A 26,502-nucleotide genomic window follows, 5' to 3' on the forward strand; every position below is an offset into this window, starting at 1 on the left:
ACATGGGGACCTTGGGAGAAGATTGGGTTATGAAGGCAGAGCCCTTGTAATGAAATTAGTGCCCTTATTAAAGATACTCCAGAGAGCTCCCTGCCCCTTCTGCCAGGTGAGGAGGCAGCGAGAAGATGGCTGTCTGTGAACCAGGAAGTAGACTCTCAGTAGACACTGAATCTGCCCTCTTCTAAATCTTGGATTTGCGAGTTTCCAGCGCTGTTATTTAGAATCCACCCTGTCTATGGTATTCTGTTATAGCAGCCTGAACGGACTGAGGCAGGCACTGTGAATTCAGGAGGGTTAGACTGATCTGGATGCATTTAAGAGAACAAGTTCATGAGGGGGTCATAATGTCTCTCTCTTTGGAGAACTTTTAGCCAAAGGCAGGAGACTGGGGGCTTCTTTCCCAGAGCCCATGTGAACTTGTGTTTAACTGATTCTACCACTAACTAGCTGTTTGTCTTTGGCCAAGATATTTAACCTTACTAAGTCTTAGTTTTTTTCAACTGTAATATGGGGATCATAATAGAATTGACTTTAGAATTGATCTGAAGAAAAATATGCAAAAAAATGTTTAGCACACTGTCTGGGCTTATTAAGTGTGCAATAAATGTTACAATTATTATTTTTGTTGTACAAGATAAAATTTTGGCAGGATGTACCCAAAAACGTCAACAATGGCTAGCCCAAGGGTTGGGATTGTGGATGATTTTTGTTTTCTTCCTTTAGCTTCTAGCTTCCCATTTTTCTACAATGAATAAGTATTATTTACTATGAAAACAAATGAGAGTTATTGCTTTTTAAAAAAAGAATTGACCAATGCAGCTGTGTTTTGCCGGGTCAAGTGGACCAATTTGAATGGATTTGATGCTCTCCTCAGGTTCTTATCAGCCTTTTATTCTGCTCTTCCTAAACCAAAGGCTAGCATGTAAGAACCCGTGTTCCGAGAGCAAGAGTGGAGGAAGCAACAGATGACGGGGAAAGGCAGCGAGCTTCGAAACCTAAGGAGCTCCAGCGACTGAAGTGAGGGACTTCTGAGTCTAGCTTTCCATTTCATGGCTTGGGATGCATTTCACGTTAGGGGCCTATGCTGGGAAAAAAACCAAAATACAAATCAATTCCACTTCGGTTTAATTATGAAAAAGTTTCATAAAGTGGCAAATTCTGAAAATGGGTTCTCGAGAGAAGGTAGATCCAAATGCACTGAAGCTGAAGATTCTCTAGAGGCGTGTTGTCCATTAGAAACAGAATAACTATGGGCCTCGTGCCATTTTTAATTTTCTAGTGGTCACATTGCAAAAAAGGGGGATGGGGCAGCAGGTGACATTAATTTGAATAATATATTTTATTTATCCCAGTATATCCAAAATATCATTTCAAACTGTAATTAGTATACAGAGATTATTAATGTGATACTTCACATTTATTTATTTATTTATTTGAACTAAGCCTTCCAAATTCAGCGTGTATCTTACATTTACAGTATATCTCAATTCAGGCGCGCCACCTTTCAAGTATTCAGCTGTCCCCTGTGGCTAGTGGCCACTGTCCTGGATAGGGCGGTTCTAGACCATTAAGCTGCCACTCCAGGAAAGGAAAAGTCCTAAGAGGGGGGCCAAGCCTTCTCTTTCTTTTCTTCTATCTTATCACTATCTCTTCTCAGAGGTCCTTGGATGTGGCTGGCCATTTCCTGCCAGGATCATTCTCCGATGCTGCCAACCTTTCCCAGAAAAAGAGCATTTCCTGGAAAAGAGAGAGCCTGTTGAGAAATACAGAGGGGCAGGCAGCGAGCCATTTCAGGGCACCCTGTGTCACGCTATGCTGTTGGAGTCTCTGAGGCGACTGTGTGTTGGTAGGAGATAGTTGGTGGCCCGTGCAGCTGGGTTGGGAAACCCTCAAGGTGAGCAGAAGGCGTGGGCAGTGTTGTGGTTTGGCTACCTGGCCGAGAAGGTGACCTTCATGGACTTTCCCTACCTTGCAGCGCTGCCCCCTCACCCCTCTCCCCATGTCCGTGGTAGCCCTGGCATTCCTCGTCGCCCAACTAAAGGGAATTCAAGATAAAGAAACATGTTTATCTTGCCTGGGGGGGCTCAACTGGTACATTTGTCAGTGTTGGAGCTGGGGTTTAAATGGGACTAGCTAGTTCATTTGTCACAGGGGTGTATTTCTCTGTGTTTGGAAGATTTAATTTTTCCCAATGAAGAACTGTATAAATAGGTCTAACGAGCCTTGAGGGCTCTCATTTGCTTTCTGAGTTTACAGCAAGCGGGGAAACCTCACAGCACACTTGCCGCTCAGGGTTCTGTGCTGCTCGCCGTGAAGGGAGCCGGCAAAGGACAGCACCCCTCTCATTCTGAAGGGGGCGAGGGGGGTGCTCTGGCCTTGGGGCACCCACATTTTCCCATTCAGGGGCTTACATTTGGGAATGTTTAGTTAAGATGATTTTTTTTCTACATACTTAGGATAATCTGCATAATCTTTTGTTTGTGTAGCTGGTAAAGTGCTCTCCAGCTAAAAGAGAAAGGGCATAGTTAAAATATATGAATAGAAGAGTAACATTGGGGAGTCATGGGCTCCGAAGAGCTGCCTCCCCATCGAGGCCTGGCTTTCCTGTTTTCTTTCTTTGTTTTGTTAGGAGAGTTTGGTCTAATTAACGGCCAGTGTTGGTTCCAGCGTATGTCTGTATATGGAGGTGAGGGAGCAGGTGACGAGAGTAGTGAGAGTGAGAAGGAAAGAGAGACAGGGAGGAGAAGGCCAGGGAAAGGAAAGGAGATTTTTCAAAACTGGAGGAAAAAGGGAAGAGAATGAGGCAGGGAGAGTGAGAAGACGGAGGGAAGGAATAGGTGGGGATTAAGAGCGAATATCATAGACGTCATCGCTGGAAAAGGCCCCAGAAATCACGCTTGCTTTACAGCTGGGGCAGCTCAGGCAAGAGAGGCGCAGGGCCTCGGGCGCGGCCACAGGGTGACCGGTAGAGCTGAGGTTCTCTCCGTGGCTCTGTCCTCTGTGACACCTCCAGGAGGAGAAGAAGACATACACATACAAGGGCTTTATGAACTGTGCGCTCCTCCTTTCACGTCATGAGTCCACGCTGCTCATCTTCCCTAAAGGAAGTTGCCCTCCCCTTCCGCCTTGTCTCCCACGCACCACCACCACCACCACCACCATCACGGCTGCACGGGCTGCCCCTTGGTAACAAGCACTCTCTGTTATGGTCTAAGTTTTCAAGTCACCTGGGTGACAGCAGGGAAGCAGAAACCCTAGTCTAGATTCGCAACACATTGAAAAAAAAAAGAAAAGAAAACTCAGCTGATGCATACTTACCCTGTGTTGACTCCTTCGGGGGTGCCCATGCTTACTTCTTCGTCTCCTCACGTTAGCTGAACACACCCTGAGAATTTCTCTAAAACACACACACACACACACACACACACACACACACACACACACACAGAGGATGGGATCAAGAGGTACAGGTTCTAATCCCAGATCTGCCAGAGGTTTGCTAACCTTTTTATTTCTGGCCTCAGTTTCCTCTCCTGAGGACTACACAGGACCTGCTGACCTCCGAAGCTGCCGTATCATATCCAGTGACTGCAGAGCAGATTGGTTTGGAGAAAGATAGTGGGCTTTGGGCTGGTTTCATAGCTGTATGACTAGACAGTTTTAAAACTCTCTCTGACCCCATTTTCTCCATTTCTTAAAAAAAAAAAAAAGTGGAGCTAATTATGTCTACCACCTAGAATTGTTGTGAGGTGGAGATAATGGGTGTGAGGATGGGGCCAGCAGGCTCTTGGTGTGGTATAGTGGAAGTGGGTTATTTCTTTTTCATTTTTCTTGCTTGCTGGTGGTCTCTTTCTTCACTCCTATGACTTTTAGGAGTCTGTGCGGAGGCTGGCTCATGCAGATTTGCCAAAGCTGACTGTGTTCACCTCTTTCTAACTGCATTTGGTCATGAGTCGGTGGTAGTTAGAAATCGGCCATGGTGGGTATATTTATACCATGGAGATTGACAAATATAAATTAAAGCTTTTTAAATTTCTTTGATGAGTCAGTTGTTCAACATTACCAATACACCACTGGGCCTGATATTCTTATTTCATTTAGGTTTTACTCTGATTTCTCTGGATTTTGAGGATATTATCCATTCAGGTGGTAATGACTTAGTTTGAGCTTACTCTGCATAAGGGCGATGGATAAGGTTGCCAGATAAAATACAGGACACCCGGCTAAAACATTAATTTCAGATAAACAAGGAATAATGGTTGCCTATAGTATGTGCCATGCGACACTTGAGATGTACTTAAACTAAAGAAAAAGTTTAACTGAACGTTCTGTATTTTTATTTGCTAGATCTGTCAACCTTAGTTACGAAGAATCCAGTTACACAAGACATAGTTCCTGTGTCCATGTTGCTTCTGATCTAGTAGGAGTGCTGACCTTGAAATTTGAAATCAGGATTACTGGGACTTTTTACTTTGATCCTTGTCTTCATCATCATCCTCTAGCCTTTATTTAATGTTTATTGAGCAACTATTATATGCAAGGCACTATTCTCGGTTCTGGGATTCAGCAGTAGACAAAGCACACACATCTCTGTTCTCATAGAGCTTTCCCCTGGTTTGGGAGAGACAGACAATAAATAAGATAAAAAAGTAAAAGACATAGTATGTTAGTGGTAAGCACATGGAGAAAAATAAACCGGAGAAGGGAGCTGGAGGAGGTAAGGAAACAAGCCTCTCTCAGGGGGGTTCTAGGCAGAGGAACACCAAGTGCAAAGGCCCTTTACTGAGTGCTGGCCAGAGGCCAGGCCCCCTAAGTGCTTCACTTCCATTATCTCATTTAATCCATGCAGTGGCCCTGTGTGCTAAGTATTATCACTCCCTTTTTGCATATGAGTAGGCTGATGATTTTTTCACAAGGTTAAATCTCTTGTACAAGGTCACCTAGCTACGCAGGGGTGGAGCCTCCACTCTGACTGGGGGCTGGCTGGCAACCACCTGGACTTGCTTTCCCACTGAGAACAAGTTTTAGAAGAGGTTTTTCGGAATTCTCTACACTCGACCTGCTCTGGCTTTGGGGAGGACCCAGGAGGAGGCTGGGGCAGCTCTGAGCCTTCCCACTTCTGCTGAGGGCAGCGCCCCATTTTCCCTGCGCCGAGGGAAGCAATGTGTCAGGCAGGGTCCACAGGGCCCTTCCTTTCCTCCACACAGGGGCCAGGCCAGGGGCCTTAACGCCACATGTCACCAGGTGTCCTCTCCCTGCACGCTCTGTCCCACCGCCCCTCCAGCAGGCACAGGGAGGCCCTCACAGGCCTCAGCGGGGCCTGTGTGCATGGGGCTCCCTGCAGGATGGCCAGGATACCATCTTGTCTCCATTGTCACTGGCTAAGCACGCTTCCCTCCGCCCAGGAAGCGTCTTGGCTGGCCTTTGGAACCTTCTCCCATGGGTGGGGGGGCTGGTGATCACCCCGAAGTCCAACCGACGCTGACCTTGCCCCAAAAAAGAATACATTGTTTTCAAACACAGCTTCCTATTCCTGCCAGATAAACCAGCACATTAACAATGTGTCCAGGTTGTAAAATGTTGGCCGGTGTTTCTTTTTTAGCAGCGAACTTTTTGTCCAGAGATTGGCATTTTCCTCTCCATTCACAAGGACCCGGCTCTCCTTTCAGGGCTGGGCGCGGGCCTCTGAGGACCCAGACACACACACATACATTCGGCTCAGCTCAGCCTTGCCGTGTTGATAACATTGTTATTATTAGACGTAGCCTCTGGAATCCTGGAGTTCATTCCCAAACAACGGCTCTTCTGGTGAAATGAAAGAGCAGCTCCGGTTATCACTGTGGCCGCTGAGATCCATTACCTCCTGGGCCTGCGAGCGCAGATGGCCCCTGACAAGAAACCTGCCCGGAAAAATTATCCCGGAACTGGGCTGGAACCCCAGCCAGGCCAAGTGCACCTGCACCTCCTCCTCTTTGCTGCCCTCCTGCCACACCCCTCCATCTCCCGCTAGCAATGTGGACGTGCCCACTCTGGGTGGACCTGCCATTGGGTTCACTGGCCCCTGGACTTGCTGGTTCCCTGACTCCTGGCTTCTGCTCCAAGCCATCTCGGTGCCCTTCATGTCCCCTTTCCTGTCCCTCCACCGGGGTGCAGGTACTGTGCCTGTCCCTGCACGCTGACTGGAAAAATGTGCTGCCTCTTCTTTGTGGGTTTCGTCCTAGGGGTGATTTAAGATTCATGAATGTTTTTATCACAAAATAAGTGCCCTTCAGTAGTCTCATGTCAGCTTGTAAGCTGGGAACCTCCTGATGCTGGTGTAGCCTTTCATGTACTTAATAATTCCAGACTATGAGGTTCTTGTGGGCAAAAAAAAGTCTCTTTTTCCCCATTGAGGTTGGAAATATTTGCAGTCAAGTGCACTAATCTTAAGAGTACAGCTCCATGTATATATATATTTTATATATATAAATATAAATATATATATATATATTTATATATTTATAATATATAATATAAATATATATTTATATGTATATATATAATATAAATATATATATTTATATATTTATAATATATAATATAAATATATATATTTATATTATATATATAAATATAAATATAAATATATATATACACACACACACATATATGTATATATATGCTAATTAGCACCCAGATCAATATACGGAGTGCTTCCAGGTTCTCCCTGCCCCTTTCCAGTCAATGCCCATCCCACTCCTTGAGACAATTCCTATTTTGATATTTAAGGAGGTGTCTTAAATGTCTTTTCATCCCACAGAGCAAATGCTTGATAAACGCATTTTTAAAGTAAACCACATCATGCTTTGTACCAAGTATATGCTTCAGAGCGCTATGCCAGGTGACTGCCTGAGGTCGCCTCTTGGTTCTTAACGGGTTAATGGAGTAAGCCCGGGGTTGTATTTCAGTTGCTTTGCTCGGTGCTGGATTTAAGCACAGTGGAAACCAAGTTAAGGGCAGTGCTGTTCTCTATATCAGTATGCCCACTGAGCCAAGGAGACCCATTTATTTTTAATTGAATTAAATTGCTCACAAAATGAAAGTAGCATACTTCCATTAATATTTAATTATATACAGTGTTAAACAATGATCACAAAGAAAACTTTGCAGCTTTTTTTTGTCTCTGATTTTTTATTACTTTGTTAAACATGATACTCTTATTAGCTGTTTTATGCTTGGAATTTTAAGGGCCCTGCTCTTAAACCACTCAAGAAGTTCTTAATTGGCAGGACTCAGCTGAGCGAGGTGGTAGGCTGGCTGTGACGTTGGCCACTGGCAGAGTGTGTGTGTGTGTGTGTGTGTGTGTGTGTGTGTGTGTGTGTGTGTGTACACCCATATATTCTCTAGCCTCAGTCACTGGGCCACAGAGAGATAATTGTGGAGGCACTCAGGGACTCTAGCAATGAGATAAAAGCCAGCCACGCCTACTCCTCCAAAAAAGTCTGTATATACTGAGAAAAGGAATGACGTTTTGCAAGAGGTCATCCCAAAGGGAAAATAATTCTACACTGCACAACAGCTTATTTTTGTACTTTATCAGATGTTCTCACACCATAGAGCAGTGATTCTCAAACTTTCGAGCATGTAAGAAACCCCTGAGGTGCTTGTTAAAATTCAGATTCCCTGGGCCCATGGCCAGAAAGTTTAGTTCAGTAGGGGCCAGAGAAGCTGCATCTCCACAAAGGTAGTTCTGATGCAAGGGTTTGAAAGGCCTCATGTGAGAAATACCGTCACAAAGGTATAAAACAGGGTCTCTAAGAGATCATCTAGAATTATTTTTAACAGTAGGACTATTTTTCAAACCAAGTCTTATGTAGAACCCCAATATATAAAACAAATAAAAGGATTGTTGCTGTGATTAAGTGATGATGGCATCCCCTGCCTTTTCTTTTCCTCTGTCTCCCCTTCTTGGCCTTTTCCTGGGGGATTGGAGCCACAGAATTATTGCACTTGGAGGTACAGTTTGAAAAGCCTTAATTAGCCTTAGTAAATAAATAACAAGGGCCTTGACGAGTTATGTAAATTCATAATGCCATGCAGGAATTGGCTAAGATGTGTCCAAAGAAAAATGAGCTTCCCAAAGAAGCAGTACAGAATTCTCTGTTGTAAGAGGAGGCTAAGTAGTCATTGGCTGTCACTTGACAGGGACAGTCATGTGTTCATTCATTCATTCAACCAAAATTGAGTGAATGATCACTCCACAGTGGACACTAGTGTCAGCACTGGAGATACACAGGGGACGAGATAGACTAAGTCACTGCTCTCACAGAGCTTGTGTGGAGTGACAGATGGTGGACGAGAAAGCCAACACATAAGTGCTACGCAGGACATAAATGGAGTCATGTGGCCGTCGAGGAAGGCCTCCCAGAAGAGGTGATATCTGAGCTGAGTCTGCAGTGATAAGAGGGAAGCCCCCATGGGAAGAACTAAAGGAAGGGGCATTTTGTGCAGAAGAAATCCCATAACTCTGAGGTAGGAATAAAGGAAAGAGAGAAGACAGTATCGCTGCTGCACAGCAAACAGTGGCATGGGACGCAGGCAGGTAGTCTGGGCGGGGCCAGATCAAACTTCAAGGTGAGGAGTTTAACTGATGTAGAGGCCGTTCTAACTTTGGGTATGTCATTGGACTAGTGACTGTGGCCAGTTGTATTTTGCAGAGATAACAGTATGTCCCATCCCCGACTCTTCTCTGAAGTGTGACTTTGCCTCTTCCTCATCAAAAGGTGGAATTTATTTCTCTACCCTCTTGAGTCTGGGTAGGCTGTGACAGGTTTGACCAGTAGGATGTATTAGAGGTGATGCTATGCCAGTTCTAGGCATGGCACTTCACTGGCCTGGCAGCTTCTGTCTCCTACTTCTTGGAAGACTCCCTCTTGGGATAATCCCTCTTTGACTCCAGCTATCATACTGTGAGAAGCCCAAGGCATATGACGAGACCAGGTATACGTGCTCTGATTGACAGCACTACACGAACTCCCAGTCATCAGTCAGTATCAAACGGCAGCCAGGAGGGTGGGTCACTTTGGATGTCTCGCTGTCAGAGAGCTGCAGCCCTGTAAGTGCAGGGAGAAATTCTGAGTGAGAACCACCCAGCAGAACCCAATCAACCCTGAGAACCAAGGGAGTGGCATTGTTGTTTTAAGCCATTTCATTTTGGGGAGGATGATTACTCAGGAAGAGAGATCCAGACCAGTGACCACTCAGCACTGAGATGCCCTGATAATGGAAGCCTGGAATGCTGGTTCAGTTCTCATGTCCCCTCTGTCGTGTTGCCATAGGCCTTTTAGTGGAGAAGTTCTGAAACAGTGGGAAGCTAAGAAGGGCTTTTAAGAAAACCTCCTTTCAAAATCTAAGCTCTTTTCACTTTGGCGTGAATGACTCCCTGCCCTATGAATTTTAGTAATTTTATTGGGTTGTTGGAAAAGTCATGATGCATGTTTGCAGCGAAAAACATAGAAAAAAATACGTCATGACTTTTCCGACAGCCCAATAGTATTCTAAAATGCTTCTCGTCTTTGATTAAATGTTCCTCTTATTCTATGAGCGGAAACATCACAGGGCAAATGAGCGCTTGAACTTCAGAAAATTCTCCCCAAAGATAACTTTTCTAGGGTGAGGAAGAGTGCTTTCGATTAGCCGTACACCCCAGGGTTCATTCAGAGGGCCCCTGGGCGATGGATTCAGAAAGAGAGGGGGTTGACTTCATCTTCCACCACCATGTCTGGACTGTATAATTTGGGTCAAATAAGCTTGACCTTTCTGAGTTTGTTTCCTCAGCTGTATTACTGAGTCATTGGGAAGATAATATAATACCATATAATAGTGGAGTGAGGACTGAGGTTTTTGCTAAGTTGCTTGGTGTATGCTAGGCACTCAGAAAATGTTATTTCCGTTTCATACTCTTCCACTCCTTGTCTGATTTTCTCCCTTCCATGTCCTTTTCCTCTGCTCCTTTCTGATTGGACGCAGAGCTTTGGAGCACCAAAACAGGGCTGGTGCATGAGAAAGCTGCGAACAGAGGCTGGGGCCTGACACGGGTGATGCTTGGCTTAGTCATAGAGGTTGGAAGGAGGGCAAAGGTCCCCTCAAAAGTCCTTGGAGGCCTGTGCTTCTCCCTTTGCTGGGTGATTCATGGTCTTCAGGCTATTTCAGGTTATTGTTAATTGGCCTTTTAGTTTACAAAGCACTTTCACATACCTTATTGCATTTGATCTTAACAATAACCGCAGGGCAGTTATTATTTTTCTCATTTTACAAATGAGCCAAAAGAAGCTTAACAATGGTTAAGAAATGAACTTATAAACAGAATGAGAGGCAAGGTCTGAACTTGAACCCAGATGATCTCTCTCCTCTGTTGGTGCAGTTCCACTATTCTCACCCCGTCTCCCGAAAATAATTGTCAAACTGGTAGCACAATCATGGTTCGCTCATTAAGAGTTGTCTATTATATAAACTTTTTTTTTTTTAAAGGCACTTCTGGGGACAGGAAAATAAGTAAAAATCATATCCCCTGCTTCTGGAATACAACTGACATTTAGGGTAGAGTGGAGAAAAGAGCTTTCTGACCAGCCCTTTGTATCTTTCCAGCTCTCTCCCTTTAGAACAGGTATCCCATGCTTTTCAAAAGTTCACATTATGCCATTTCGCTTTTACAAACACCCATTTCGCTTTTACAAAAAAAAGTATCTGTTTTTGCTAACTGAAAGAAATCCAAAAAAGGATTTCCTCTTCTTATGGAAAAAAGGGTGAAAATAATGTCCAGCATTTGTTTTTCAGCGAGTCATTATAGAGGCAGCATGCACCCCAAGCATCAGGACCCTTCCCTGGGAACTACACTCAGCCCCTCAGCCTCAAGCCCCCATAGCTTTGAATTGTGGCTGTGAGCATCTGTGCTTTATCTCGAAATATTTTGTGCATCTGTTAGCAAGATGTTTCTCAAGGTATCAGAAAAGCCTAAGAGAGCTCGTAAGGGTGTTACACTTAGCATAAAACTGGACATACTTGAGCATTTTGATTGTGGTGAATGAAGTAGACATAGCAATGAATGGTAATTGCTTCTTTGTTTAATGCCATTCTGTCTTTTCTTTTTACTTGCTACTGTTTATTTTATTTTTTTATATTAAAGTTTTAATGTACAATGAAAAAGTTTATGATACAAATTCCACTGCTACTTTTTCATTAGTTTTTTATATGAATATATTCATTGTATTTATATGAATAACCACATTATAATAGACATTTATCAATGAAATCCTATATTTTTTTTAGAGAACTTCCCCCATTTTTGTTAGATTTATTCCAAGGCATACATTTTAAATCCTTATAAATTATATTTTTGTAATATAGTTTGAAAATATACAATTTAAAGAAACATAGTTTTACATTTCATGATAAAAAATTAATTTAAAAAAGAGTTTATAAAATTTTAGGCTTATAGGATACAAAATCAATGTAATATATTCCTATAATGCCATGTCGTCTTACTAAAGGTTTTCTAGGAATGCTCTGCTTTTGGATAATGTGAGAAACCTGTACTCTGACTCCAACAATTCTAGCCACCCCAGCAGGATTTTTACGCCTTGATCCAACTACCATTTCTCTATCACTGACTTGACTTACACTCTTGTTTCTGTCCTTTCCTAGTCGAGAGTCTAAGGTCCTTCATTATGTAACATTCTAACTTTCTTGCCTCTTCTCTCCTTGTGGAACTTGTTTGGAAAAAACCCCAACTCCGGTTAAATTAAAGTCAACCTACAAGGCACCCACACCTTTCTAGCTGACCATGGCTGGAGAAAAATGCACAGCTATGGTGAGTGGTCTTGATTTAAATTCAGGATGACTAACTTCAACTTGACTCTCAATGTTGGCTGCCAATACAACTCTAATTCCCTCGTCCATTCACTTTCCTTCTCACCTAGACAACTATTTCACACACTCTCTTTTTTCTTCAATAGTCAATATCTCCCCTCCCATCTGTGCTCAGAAAAGAAATTCCATGAACTTTACAACCTTATATACCCACCTACCTGCCTTTGTACAATGTGCTGAACCTTCAATATATAGGTTCCTAGATAAGGAAAAACCCCTTCAATTTTGCTACTTGATACTACAAGCAGCCTTGAGTCTTGCTACTGGACATCACCCAGCAATTCTTCTGTATTATCCATTTCTTCCTTAGTAATGTATCAATCCCATCAGCATACAACCACTCCTATTTTTTTTTCCCAGATTAAAAAAAAAATCCCTGCCCTGACCTCTTTCACTCGTTAACTTTTGTTTTATTTTTCTATTCTCTTTAACAGCAAAACTAAAAAAAATTGGTGACGGTCACAATTGCTCTTCAATTCTCACTCCACTCCAGTTTGCTTTTCTCCCCCACCAAACCACCAAAACTGCTGTCATCAAGGTCCCTAATGTCATTCATGTTTCTAAATTCGATGGTCCCTTTCCAGTCTTCATCTTCTTTGTCTCTAAGCAGGACTTAACAATGTAGATGACTTTCTCCTCCTCCGGTGTCTCCTTCACTAGGCTCTCAGGTTACCACACATTTCTAGATTCCCTCCAACATTTTGGTCACTCCTCATTCTCCTTTGCTGGTTCCTGTTTCTCTCCCTGACCTCTAACCATTGAAGGACACCAGAGGTCCATCTTCAGACCTCTTTTCTCCTTTCTCGATGCTCACTGCCTTAATGATCTCATCTAATCTCTTTCAGGAAGCTGATGACGCCCTGTGATGGGTTGAATTGTGTCCTCCCAAAATTCATATGTTGAAACCCTAACCCCCTGTACCTCAGAATGTGAGTGTATTTGGAGATAGGGTTTTCCTAGGGGTAATTAAGGTTCAATGAAGCTGTTAGGATGGGTCCTAATCCATTGTGACTGGCATCCTTATAGGACGATGAAAGTTTGATACACAAATGGACACTAGGGATGTGTGCACACAGAGAAATGTGTCATGTGAGGACACAGCAAGGAGGTGAGGCGAGAGGCCTCAGAAGAAACCAAACCTGCTGACACCTTGATCTTGGACTTCTAGACTCCAGCACTGTAGGAAAATAAATTTCTGTTGTTTTAGCCACCTCATCATATGTTGTATTGTGTTATCGCAGCCCTTGCCAGCTCTGTAGCCCAGAATTCTCCCTGGAACGTCTATATCTAACTGCCTCCTTGACATCTCCACTTGGATATCTAGTAGGCATCTCAGGCTTAACGTGACCCTCCCTCCAAAACTATTTCTCCAACAGTCTTCCCCATCTTAGTAATTGATAACTTCAAGCTTATTGCTTAGGCAAAAATCCTTGAATTCTCCTTCGGTTTCTCCTTCAGTCTCTCTCTCTCTCTCTCTCTCTCTCTGTTCATACTCCATATTGAATTCACAAGCAAATATTTACAGTTCTACTTTCAAATTATATCCACAGTATATTCTTTTACACCACCATCAGGCCACAACCTTGGTCCAAGCCCCGTCATCTGTCACCAAGAATAGTCCAACCCCCTCTCAGCTATAATCATTTTCCAGAATGATTCTATGAAATCATATTGGATCACATCAATCCTTTACTCAAAATCCTGTAATAGTTCCCATCTCACTCAGAATCCTTCCAACATCTCATTCCTCTGTCCTCATTTTCTACTCTTTTCCCTCTCACCCACTTGGCTCCAGCCCAACTGGCCTCCAACTTATCTTCAGAAACATCCCGACACTCCTGCCTCAGAGCCTTTCCTTGGCCTTGAGTGCTACTCTTCCCCAAATACCTTATCTCCAAGTGACCCACCTATTGGAATGAGTTTTCACAGTACAATCATTTACATTGAAAGATAAATTACAGAATGACAGCTAAACCATTCTGAGAGTCTTCAACAGCTTTTTTTCTGCATAAGAAGAAAGTAGGAACTTTGGGGGTTGAGAGGGAGCAGGCTGGGAAGAAGATAGGTGATTGAACGAGAGATTGGACTTGGCACATGTGGAGGACTGGAGCCCTAGTGGGAGGGAAAAGTTAGTGAATATTCCCTGGTGACACGAATGAATGCATAACTCTTATAAATAGAGAAGTTGAATATTTAGTTCTGTTATCTGCTCTCGAGGCAATCAGTGGGACCCTTGTCATTACTATCGATATCTTCAGTAACATTTTGCTCTACGGGGCTTTCTTGAGTGAGAGGTGCTTGGCAATTAATGGGCCCCTTGTTACTACTATTGAAATCTTCACTAAAGTTTGCTCTATGGGGCTTTCTTGAGTGAGAGGTACCTGAGGTAAAATAAAGAAAAGAAATGACATCCCAGAAAAAGAAATTCAATGAGAACAACCTCAAAAGTGAGCTACGAGGGAGATTGGAAATTCATCAGAAGCAGCAAATAGAAACCAGGAATGTAAGATCCTCAGAAAACTCTGGAAACATAGGGGGAGACCCTGAATTTTCTTTTAAATAGAGAAAGGGGATTTGAGTCAAGCTTAAAGGACCATGTAATCCCATTGAGCTGAGGGCTTGGGATCAGACAGGGAGCTGATATATTGTTTCGCAAAGAAAAGAAAAATACAGTTTGGTAAAACAGTCAGACGTGGGTAGAGAAATAAAAAAGAATGACTCCAAGTATCATCAAAGTTTTCTTTCCAGGAGTGAAAGACAATGGTAGTGCCACTGATAAGTGACAGTAAGAGGATGTATTTGGAGCAAATAAAATTAGCAATGATGGCAGAATATTTTAGAGATACCCTGGAGGACATTACAGAATCATAGCTAAGTAAGATTGGGGATATAAAATAGGAGGATTAGGTGAGAGGTGATAATGGAAGCCACAAAATGGAAGGCTTCAGAAAGATTGATGTGTGATATTCAAAATTAAGAGGTGATAGAAAGCCAAAGATAGTTAGGGAGGAAAAGGAAGCAGAGAGCTAGGAGGAGAGCCAAGAAGTTAATATAATGGGAGCCCCTGAAGAAACGTCATTCAATAAGTGATTGATCAAGTGTATCAAAGGCAGCAGAGATATGATGGAGGAAATAGATAAGAGGAAGCCTACTGGATGAGTATTAACATGTGTATAAAATATTTTCCTTTTTTATAAAGACTTTTCAGCTTCACACATCGTGATTGTAATCAAATAATGATCCTGTTGTAGCAAATGTAGAGGCCACAGAAAATATTTATATTTTTAAAGATATTCCTAAAACGGTAAGGCAAAGAGTTGACAAGTACAAACACATACACAGATTGAACAATTATGACAGTATCGGCACAGCATGAGGTATTTCCAAGCTCTGATTTATAAGCCTCTAAAAGAATATTTGATAAAAATAAACTTGAATTTAACCAAAAAGTTTGGATGTTTCCTTAGAGTTCATCATAGCAAAAAGGACTCAAACATAATATCAAAGACATATACTATTTAGAGAGGCACTAATATTTAACCCCCAAAATCTAGCACTTAAAAACCTAGTAGGAAATTGGCAATTGTATATCTGATGCTGGTGCTTTGCATCAAAATAACCCCATTTCTGAAGACTGGACATTCTTATTCTTCAGTGTCCTTCACCCAGACTTTTGCTGGGTATTTCTTCCTGGCCACCTGCCTCTGAGGATTTCTAGGTTTCCTCTGAATTCTTTTCTTCTTTCTTCTTTGCTCCTCTCCACCACCCAATTCCTGTTCATTTCTTTGTTTCTTGCACAGATAATTCCAGCTATTTCTCTGTTTTACAAGTCTTCATCTTTTACCTGTGGGACTTAGGAAAGTTATATAATCATTAACCAGATGGAAATGCTTTCTTTCGTTACTTGGAAGTAAGGTAGTAGTTGCACAGAACGAATGGAAGCAAAAATCCAAAAATGAACCACAAATTCCCTCTCTATTCTTTTATTTTTATAATTGTACTGAGGCTCTGTCTACAGATTAACTCACTGATAATCTGTGGTGATGGCCTTGACAATCAGCCTAGTAGGCCTCCAATTCTATGGTGTGCAATGGACCAAGGCCTTCAGTTGCTGTGTGCTGCAATCTATCGCCACATTTACATTAAGGTCACGTGCCCCATGGGCTTCTCCCAGCCAATGGCTGAGTGTGGCAGGAGTACTCAGGCAGATTGCACCCTGGGAGACACTGGGCTCCTCTGATGGCTGACTTCGGTTCAAGGACTCCCTGAGGTCTTGCTAAACCTTCCTGACACTGCATGGCAGTGTAGGATGCTTCTACCCAAGCAACCTTCTCTCCTTCCCTTGCGGTCAGACTTGCATCCCTCCTTGGCGACTCTTCCAGCTGTCCCTGGTTCCCTCACTGTTTTCTTTCCCCTAATAAAACACTTGCACCTGTAATCCTGTCTTGGCGTCTGATTCTCAGAGGACTTGACAAATGCACACGTTTAGTAAAAGAGCAAGGCTTATAATGCCATGAGTCCTAAACCTTGGTATTCTCACTAGCATTTGGTTTGGCTCACACAATCTACATCAAAATAGTTGAATGAAAGTGATCTTATTTGCAAAGGTTGGGGTGGGTGGTGGTGGCTACACAAGTGAACCTGGTAGAGAGTCAACAAGATTTTTATTAAGACTTGTGATCAGAAAGTCCAATGCTGGAAGACCTTTGCTGAAACTGTACACTTAACTACACTCATTTGGCAATACATTTCTCCCTCCTACTCACACTTTACATAAGAGATTGGATTGAGTGGATGGATGTTGGTTGGGTAGGGTTTGATTCTCTGATCTCTAACTGATTTATTCAGCATTGCCTGCATACTTGAGGGAAAAAAAGATTGACTCAGTATTACTATGAAGTTGTCCTGACTCAGAGAACAGAAAGTTAGAAATATTTGGTTTTCTACAAATGATCTATAAAACTGAGATAAAATTTTTCACTTATCAGATTGGCAAATATTTAAGAGATTGATCTCATCCAGTGTTGGTGAGGGGGTAAGGAAATAAGCCACTTCTTTATACTTGCTAGGATTACAAACAGGTAAAAGCCTTTCATAAGTTTCATGAGTCAGGAAACATCAAAATTAAGGACAGACACTATTGATGGTCCAGGAATCCCCTTTTAGAATCTTTCCTACAGAAATGTTTGTACAGGAATGCAAAAATCTACATACAAGGATGTTCACTGTAGCTAATCATAGGGTTGTCTGCAATAACAACCCAGGAAGCAATCTAGATGGCCAACAAGAGGAGGCTGGTTAAGTGAAGAATAGTATATCCATACAATGGAATATTATGCAGCTGTGAACAGGGCTGCCACTAGCCCAGAGGGGACTTTGTGTAAATTAGAAAAATATACATCATCCTCTGGGTGAGCAAAGCCAAATGCTGGAAAGCAAGATTTGGTGAATGGAGCATGGGCTGGATTATAACCCCTGTTATCCCCCTCTGCCAGGTGCTCATTTGCAATACACAATCTGAATAACACTTAACAACCTTGCTTGTTAAAAATAGTGAAATAGTGTTTTGTATGACATGAAAGGTTGTCCGTGATACTGTTAACCTCCTCCCCAACAAGGAAAGAAAGAAAAATGGAGAATGTATTATTTATTTCTGCATAATGAATTTCCCCAAAACTTAGTATCTTAAAACAAGAAATATTCATTTTCTTTACAGTTTCTGCGGCTCAGGATTCCTGGCACAGCTTCACTGGGTCCTCTGGTTCAGGGCCTCTTGAAAAGCTGCAGTCAAGGTGTTGGCTGAGGCTACAGTTATTTCAAAGCTCTAACAGGGAAAGATCAGCTTCCAAGCTTATGCATGTGGTTGTTGGCAGGATTTAGTTCCTTGTCTGCTGTTGCACTGAGGACCTCAGTTCCTCAGTGGGTGTTGTCTGGAGGCCACCTTCAGTTCCTTGCCATGTGGACTTCTCCCACAAGGAAACTGGAAACATGGTGGGCATCTTTTGTGAGGGTGAACAGGTGAGAAGAGCCAGAGAGACAGTATGAACAAGATGGAAGTCACAGCCCTTTTATAACCTAATTTTAGAATTGACAGCTATCATTTTTGCAGTATTCATTAGAACCAAGTCACTAGCTTCAGCCCACACATAAAAGGGAGGAGATCATACAAGAGCTTGAATACCAGCAGGCTGGAGTCATTTGGAACCATTTTAGGATCTGCTTACCACAGAGGATATGCATTGAACTGTAAATATGTCAATAGTTTTATCTCTGAGGAAGAGAATTGGAGGAGGGTTTTTTTTTAATAGTATTTCAAATTTAAAGAAAAGTTGCAAAATAGTACAAGGCCCTCCTATATATGCGTAGACGTTTACTCATATTAACCAGTTGTTTCCATTTTGCCCCATTGCTTGATCATTCTTTCTATATATGTTCATATATGTATGCATGTCATCTTTCCTTTCTGAACCATTTGCGAGTAAGTTGGAAATGTAGTATCCCTTTATCGCTTAACCTCTCAGTGTTTATTTTCTAAGAACAGACATTTCTTACATATCCACAGTAAAATATTTAAATTATTCAGGACATTAAACATTTATACTACACTATTACAAGAGCCGTACTCAAATTTCACCAAATTTCTCAAGAAATCCTTTATGACTACGTTTTTCTTCTTGGTTCAGGATCCAGTACAGGATCCTGCATTCCGTTCAGTGGTCATGGCTTTGGAGTCTCATTTAACCTGGAATAGGTCCTCAGCTTTTCTATGTCTTTCCTGACTTTGACATTTTTTTGAAGAGTATAGGTCATTTATTTTGTAGAAAAATCCCTTAATTTGGGTTTGTTTCTGGTTAAATTCACTCATAATGAGATTTAATGTATATACTTTTGGCAGGAATACCACAAAAGCTTCATTACCATAAAAGCATTGTGCTTTTAATAAACATATATTACTTGAATTTATTATAATATTTATCTTGGTATATAAAGTGGAAGACTTTAATACTTTCTAGTATTAAAAAAAAAAGAAACCCTCTTTCTCCATTTGCATCAATTGCAGCACCCTTCCCCATGACAAATGAGAAGATATTGCATTGGGTGTTTACAATGGATGCTGACCATGGGCTAATTTATTCTCACCATCCTTCTGAACATAGCACTCTCTTGGACGCTCTAAAAAAAAAAAAAGCCAGATGGGGGTGGCAATCATCAGTGAAATGAATAAATACTTTGAAAATGAAGTTTTAATACAGGGAATGACCTACTAATCTTTAATGGCTATCAACTGCAATGTGGATTTCAGCTGGGGATGCCAGCAAAAATTCAATTCTGGTTCATGCCAACATTACCTGGCCAATGATAACATTAGCTAGAGATTCAGCTAATCTTCAAAGGACAAGGAGAACTTTCTAATTTTAGAACCAGCATTTATTAGCACTTCAAATGAATGGGTGATTACTTTTAAATACCACCGCTAGAGGAACGATAACTTAAGGCAGCTTCATCTCCGGTGAGTGGCAGAAAGGAAAGAAACGGGGTCCGGACAGGTGGAAATCACATTAGCGTCAGAACCTGAGAACACAGCTCACTCAAAGATGTATTATTTTTCCGTGGTTCTTCAATGTCTTCATCACTGTTGTTCACGTACTGTTTATGAAGCCTGGCCATGGGATCTTAGCCTTCTGAAAAAAGAGACACCTCCCAGGTAGACCACACATAACAGATACGCAATGCAATTCGGGAGTATTTAACCTCTAGTCAGCTTCTGATGTTGCAGTTGGAAGGGTGAGGGGAACCCTTTCTGGAATGTTCCAATGGGCACCCAGCCTTTGAACTCATGCCACCCTCCTTACGCCATTTGCCACTGTGATCCAGACATCAGCCCTTGGTGCTGCAAAGTGCTGTCCATCAGGAAAGCTGCCTTGGGAGCGTGGTGTGCCTGACTCGGTTGAACATGGCTCTTGCTCTTTTTCTCTCTCAAGAGCACAGCGCTGTATGTTTGACCCCCATTAGCACCATTTCCCAATAGTCTCGTCCCCACCCGGCTGAGTGCTTGGTGTGGAGCCACCGCACTCACTTTCCACCCCCTTGGTTCTCATCTTATGATCGCATTTTCTCCCCTTCTCCTTAACGGGAGACTCGGGGGAAGGGATTGTTTTGGCTGGAATTTGACAAGGCACAGGTGGTTTTACCAGCTGCAAGTTCTTTAGTTCTTGTTGGCCGCCCACCAACTCTTGGTCTTTTCACAGTTCTTTCTGTGGCGGTGGAGGAGGAGGGGCAGGAAGGGACAGTAGGCCCTTGATGTTGTTGTTCAACAGCAGCTGTCTCAGGTTGGCATTGAGTCCAGAGTGGTTCTTCAGGAAGGGTTTTGCTTTTTTTTTTTTCCCCCTGAATGTTTTTTTCCCCCTGGAGACCAAGAGGGCTGAAGGCAACAGCCACAAAGAAGGGGAGCTCAGCCTGTGTCTTGGTCAGCTCGCCCAGGGCTGGAAGGGCCACGTGCACACGTCCCGCCTGCAGTTGTGTGTGGCTCCTGGGCTCAGGTCACCGCCACGTTCAGCCTCAATTTCAGGCTCCAACATGACTGCTTGCCTCTCCACTCCCTGACTGGTTGGAGTCCACTGACACGAGCATCGTCGCCCAAAATAGACAAAAATCATCTTCAGCTCTGCCTGTCTCATGCCTCTTTTTTGAGGAAAGAAAAAAGGAGCTCAAAACTTGAAAGTGTTGTGCCTTCTTCCTTTTCCTTTCCAAGCATCTTTTTGATAGCAACAATCAAACCACTTGAATGTGCCGATTGACCTCCGGTGCCACCCTGTTCGCTGCGCTCTTCTCAGCCTTTTTTTTTTTTATTTTGAAAACATTCACCCGACCCTTTTCCTTGGTACAGCTTCAAGCTCCTGCTTCATGTTTCCTCAGGCTTTCCTTCCTGTGAGCTCGGCTTGAAAAGCTCGGTGCTGTGCTCTCCTTGATGTGTGTGGGCGCTCGCTTCCCCCATTAATCTGAGCCCACGTGAAAGGGGACGCCCAAATGGCCCTTTATTGGTTAATTCCTCTCCCTCTGCGGTCCTCTGATCCTTCAGCTTTATGTCTCCATGCCCTCCTCCCCCCTAATCACCCCATCCCTCAGCACTAGACACATCCTGGGATCTTCGTATTGGCCTTAGCTGATTAGAACCTAGCAAAACCTCCATGAGGGTGGGTGCAAAGCCTGAGTCCCTTAGGCAGTTCCAGGGCCTCTGACCTCTTCTTATCCCCCTGCCCCTTTACAGCTGCACAAAGTACTAATTCCCCTCCAAGTCCCTGACTCAATTACCTGGCTGTCTCCTGGGACTTGCACACTATAGCACCTGCCTCCCCCTCATCGTCAATGCTATGCTATCTTCATCTGTTACACGATTATTCCATGTCCTTCCCAGTTCCGACTTGTACAAGAAAGCTATGGGAAGCACATCTTGATAAGTTTGTGTGCATTCAGCCAGGTTCTCCCAGCCCAGAATCGGCTCCTCCGGGGAATATAAGTCCATTAGCTGTTTAATAAGCTTTGTTGATATTCCACGTCTTTCTGTTTGCTTTGCACACAGAGCATTTCTTTGAAACCCAAACAGCCTGCAATGAGGTGCAGAAAGATATTAAGGTGGAAGTGTGGGGTGTGTATTGAGGGATGGTGGGGCAAGGGTGGGAGAGCAGGATCAGCAGTAGCGGGAAGGAGACGAGCAGAGGGACGAGGGGGATGTTTTTCCGCCTCCCAGATTTTGCCAAGGGAGGACACTGGCACTGCTGCATCGGTAAGTATAGATTCCCAGAGCCCCAGAGACACCCACCATCACACATAAGCACAAGTACACGTTCTAGAACCCAGGATAAGTGAGTTTGAATTTTCTATGTCTCTTTTTTATCTTCTTTGATCACAACAACTGGGAATGGATGTTATTTGATTTGACCACAATCAGCATTAACAAAAAACAAACCATAGTTCTGTTTTGTATGTCATTGAAAGTATTCATCATACTTATGGGATGTTGCTCACACACATGTCAATTCAAAGGAAAGAATATGTGTCTTTCCGATCTGTCGCTCTTTGCTTCAAGGGCCCAGCATCCAGCAATGCTAATCTTTAGCAATATTCTTTTCACAATAAGAGCTCACATCCAATCTGAATGCTAAATAATGTTGTCACGAGGTTGCATGGGCACTGGTTAAGATCTATGCCCAAACTATAATGAATCTCTCTTCTACATAACTGTTATTGTGGCCAAAATTGGTGAACAGCCCATCCTCGAGGGAGCAGTGGGAGGAGACCGGAATATTGTGTTGGATTCTGTCCTGGACATATCTTCGGCTAGACTCCTGGAGCAGTTTAAATCAAGGGCTGGGCTGAGCAGGCCTGAATGGCTTTCAAATGACAGATTTATGGAGGGAGGCCTAATTAGATCATGGTAATTTGTAGTACCACCGTATCTTTTGCTTAAGATCTCCAAGCAAATTTCTGCCTGGATAGGTGGGCCAAACAAAGACCCACAAATGTCAAAGGATAGTCTGGATTTCACCAAATAAATCCGTGGACAGCCCCGGATAAGAGTCACACCTTTTATTTGGAAAAAATTCTACAGTGCTGTTACACTTTCGTGTAATTCTGTCTCATTTGAGTTTCACAAAATCCTATGGCGGAGGTGGAAAGGTGGCTGATAGTTTCCCCATTGTAGAGAAGGGAAATATGGAGGCATTGAATGGTTGAGTGACCTGTTCAAGGTCATAGAGTCAGTACTGGGGTTGATTTTTAAATACCCAATATGGGGTTTCTGGAAAAACGGAGTGGTGTGACGCTAAGCAGCAGGGGCAGAAGGAAACCTTGACATACTGCTTCTAACGACTTGGCAGAAAGGAGCATGGCTAGGAACACAAGCCACAGAGAAGCCAGTTGGGGACCAGGAAGAGGAGGGCTGGGGATTCATCTAGGTCAAAAGCTTCAGATGGATTACAAACAAGTGTTAGGGGTATGCAAAAGCCTTGAGTTTGCACATCATGGTGTCACTTTGGCAAAAAATACTATTATATGTATGCAGCCATGAGGGGACTGCGGTGGCACCTCAGTCATTGCATAGCTGCCAACAGAGGTGGTGGTGCCCTGAAAGAGCAAGAGCAATAGCGATGGAGTTCCTGAATGCTCTCCCCGGGGCCTCTCCTCCCTAGGATCATAGAAAGTTACCTGACCTGCCTGGTGAGATTGTCCATTCCAGGTGACAGTTCATTCACTTATTTCACTGGGAATTCGCTTCCTATTGGTCCCTGTCATTGAGGTTAAGGTGATGCATAGATATTACCTTCAAGCAGTTTACCTTCCAGTCAGAAGGCTAAAACATGTGCCTACAGACTAATGAGCAAGGGGGAAGGTGATATCTGTAAGGAAAAAAGCTTGTTTTGGTCCCTTGTTGCTATGCTAACTTATCATGCTCATCATCTAGGTCCTTTATAAGAGACAGATTTAGCTTTATTCTTTGGTTTCCCCAAAGGGGAAAGATTGCACATGGCTGATGATCATAAAAATTTGCTCTCATCCAGATGATGGTTTTCTTTTTCCTTTAGTTTCTTGACACCTCTTACTGAAAAAGATCTTAATATTGTAGATAACTGACCTACACCAGTAGTTTGAGTATTTGTTTATTTTTCCTCTCTCTCAATGTTCTGCCATTTTGTAGGTAGATATAGCCAATACCTCCTACAAAATGACCCATCATGATTAAATGCAATGGCAAAGAAGTTTCATTTTGTAATTTTTTTTTTAAAGATTTTTATTGGGGAATTGGGGGGTTGGGAACAGTGCTGGGGAATTGGGGGAAGAGGAACAGACAAGTTGCTGTCATCTTGTTCTTCAGTCTAGTTGTGGAGGACGTTGCTTCACTGGCCCAATTTGGCACCATCATTGCACTCTTCCTGGGCGAGGCAGATCAGTTGCTGGCCTCTGGACGGCCGCTCACTGCAGCTGCTGGCCGTTCACGCTGGCTGCTGGCTACATACGGTAGCCCATGGCAACCCACTGCCACAGGGGCTGTAGCCTACGCCATCACAGGCGACTCATGGCAGCCCAGCTCCAGGTTGAGCTGCTGTTCAGCATCTTAGCTGTGGAGGGCAGTGTCACTGGCCCTCATATGTGGGATCTGAACCGGGGCCCTCTGGCGTCCCAAGCCAGCTCTTAACCACCGCGCCACTCGGCCTCATTTTGTAATTCTTAAATGCCCCCGGCATGTTACAGCAAATTTTAAACACAGTTATACATGTATTAGCAAATCCAAATACATTCATTCCTAGAGAATAAATAAGAAGAAATAAATGAATTTCTCATTCTCAATGAGGTCGCATCATGTGGTCCTCAGCTCAGGCTTGCCTTTCCTCCTCCTGAGAATTAAGCCCAAGTGGGCAGACAATGGGTGGAAGGCAGCTTTGGGGGACCTGCAGAATCTTGAGACAGTCACCCCTGACTGTTCAAGCACATGGATTATGACAAAAATCACAAACTGCGGACTTGGCAGATTCTCCCTGAGCAGGAGGGGAAGGTGATAGCCTTCTCCAAAGTCAGAGGAGGGATGGGTATTGAATAAATCACAACAAATATGTGATCTGTCCTGCAAATGATATGAAAAATTAAATACAAAGAAAAGTGAAGACAGGGCTTCTCAAATGACGGAGCTGTGGAGAGGGTGAACGGGCAGGGAGTAAGGGAAGGGGGCGAGGCAGCAGGGGGGAGGGGGCAGAGTGCTAAATTTGTGAAAAGAAAAACACTGATGCTATGCATAGCCTGAAAGATGACATGTTTCCCAAGTCCAGATGGCAGTTTTTTAAGAGATTTACTTGCATGTATTGATTGAACAGACTTTGCTCAGATACTATTATTAATGTTAGAACTCGGGACTTGGGCTCCTGTTTTCTCACCAATGCAGGTTGACACTGCAGTTGGGGCAGAGGTCAGGGTCTCAGGGAGCAGCAGCAACTTGTTCTTCAGAGGAAATGGAAGGATGGCTCCGGGGCAGCCAATCCCACCACTGCATAAGATGGAAGAACCTTGGCTCCCTGTGTGACTTCTCTTTGTGATTTGGAAGACAAATACCTCCGATGAGTTGTCTGCGAACAGGTGCTGCAGATGTTTGGACCCTGGTTCTTACAGGCTGTGTTGGAAGCGGGGGAGGCTATTTCACTCTCGTTCAGCCCTGTTAAGTTGTCAGCTGAGGGTGGGCTCTCGGAAGATAATGAGATATATGCAATATAAGGAACTCCGAGGGCAGTAGCGGGGGATGTAGGCTACCATGTTAGGTCTCGCTGTAAGTAGATAATGTATTACACAAAGTTGCTCCTGGGATAAAGTCATTGTGCAGCTTGGTGGTGTGACATGACTCCCTTTGCTATTAGGCAGTGGCTGGATACTTTTTCTTAGGGAATCCCAGGCAATAGGGAATTCCTCAGAATCTTTTCTCAACTTGATATTGGAATCCAAGGGATCTCTTTCTAAGATCAGAAGCAAAAAAGGGAGGGCACAAAAATCACCTTGCAGAGTGTTTTGCTTTGCTTGAGATTTCTAGATAATGATGGATACCCAATTCCTTTGTTCAGAGATGTCAGCCTCTGAATCAGAGGCAAAGCTCCCCTTTGGTTTTAGTTGTCACTGATGTCTATTTATAGTCATGGCCAAATGTGACCTCATCCTCTAGGTTTTGCAAGCTCAGCAAAGTGAGGCCAGGTTAGCCTGGCCACATGTCTCTGAGGAGTGCCCCAGATGCTGCAGCGTGTCTTGTCAGCAATGCCAAGGTTTTTCTTTTTCTGCTATTCCTCAAATGTCTTTCAGCTCAGCACATTGGAGAACAAGGTGATTGGAGGAGCCATCTTTGAAATCAGAAATAAAATGAAAGTTCCTGAATATGTACAAGAGTCGCGGATTTTTCTTTCTTTTCCGTCCCTCCTTCCTTTCTTCCTACTTCCTCTTTCTTTCTTCAATCCTCTGTTTTCCTTTTTCTTTCTGCTTTTCATTTGTTTTTTAGGATGGAGAAAGGAGAAGATAGTAAAACAATGAAGAATTGGACCAGTCCCTAGTGGAAGGATCCTTATGAGGCCAGAGCACTGAGAGTTTCCAGGGATTCAAGAAGGATCCTGACCCTTTCTTTTAAGTATTTAAATATAGAGATCTAGGCAGAAAACACGTCTGGGGAAAGACAGCTCTCATCTTGGGAGGAGCCACGGCATTAGTGTGCTCTACCTAATTTTACACTCCATTTCCTGGGGCCCCTTGTTCATCCAACCAATATTTATTATGTGCTGCCTATGTGCCCTCAGGTTCCCTTAAAAGTCACCTTCTGTCCCTTTTCCTGGAGTTTTTCAACCTCAGTTGAAAAAACACTGACTTAGTGACAAAGCTTTATCTTTGAAGAGAAACTCCATTTCTACTAAGTGGTCTATTTCGTTGAAGTCAACAAAAAATTTTCCTCCTCCTAATCCAAGAATCTTTACTAAGCTGTTGATGGCCCCGGCGATCCCTTCATTCATATTTCATTCAATACGTATTTTGGGGGGACATGACTGAAATAATGTCTTCAAGTCTACAAAGTCAGAG

General features: G+C 43.3%; 1 long non-coding RNA gene across 1 annotated transcript; it reads left to right on the forward strand.

The window, feature by feature from the left end:
- Positions 1-1,817: 1,817 nt before the first annotated feature.
- On the forward strand, positions 1,818-25,790 carry LOC109379124 (uncharacterized). Its single transcript, XR_002123114.1, has 3 exons — positions 1,818-1,894; positions 24,842-25,032; positions 25,741-25,790. It is a non-coding gene; the product is annotated as an uncharacterized LOC109379124 (long non-coding RNA).
- The last annotated feature ends 712 nt before the right edge of the window (positions 25,791-26,502 follow it).

Source organism: Hipposideros armiger, unplaced genomic scaffold (genome assembly GCF_001890085.2).
Source record: "Hipposideros armiger isolate ML-2016 unplaced genomic scaffold, ASM189008v1 scaffold_22, whole genome shotgun sequence".
Lineage (NCBI taxonomy): Eukaryota > Metazoa > Chordata > Mammalia > Chiroptera > Hipposideridae > Hipposideros > Hipposideros armiger.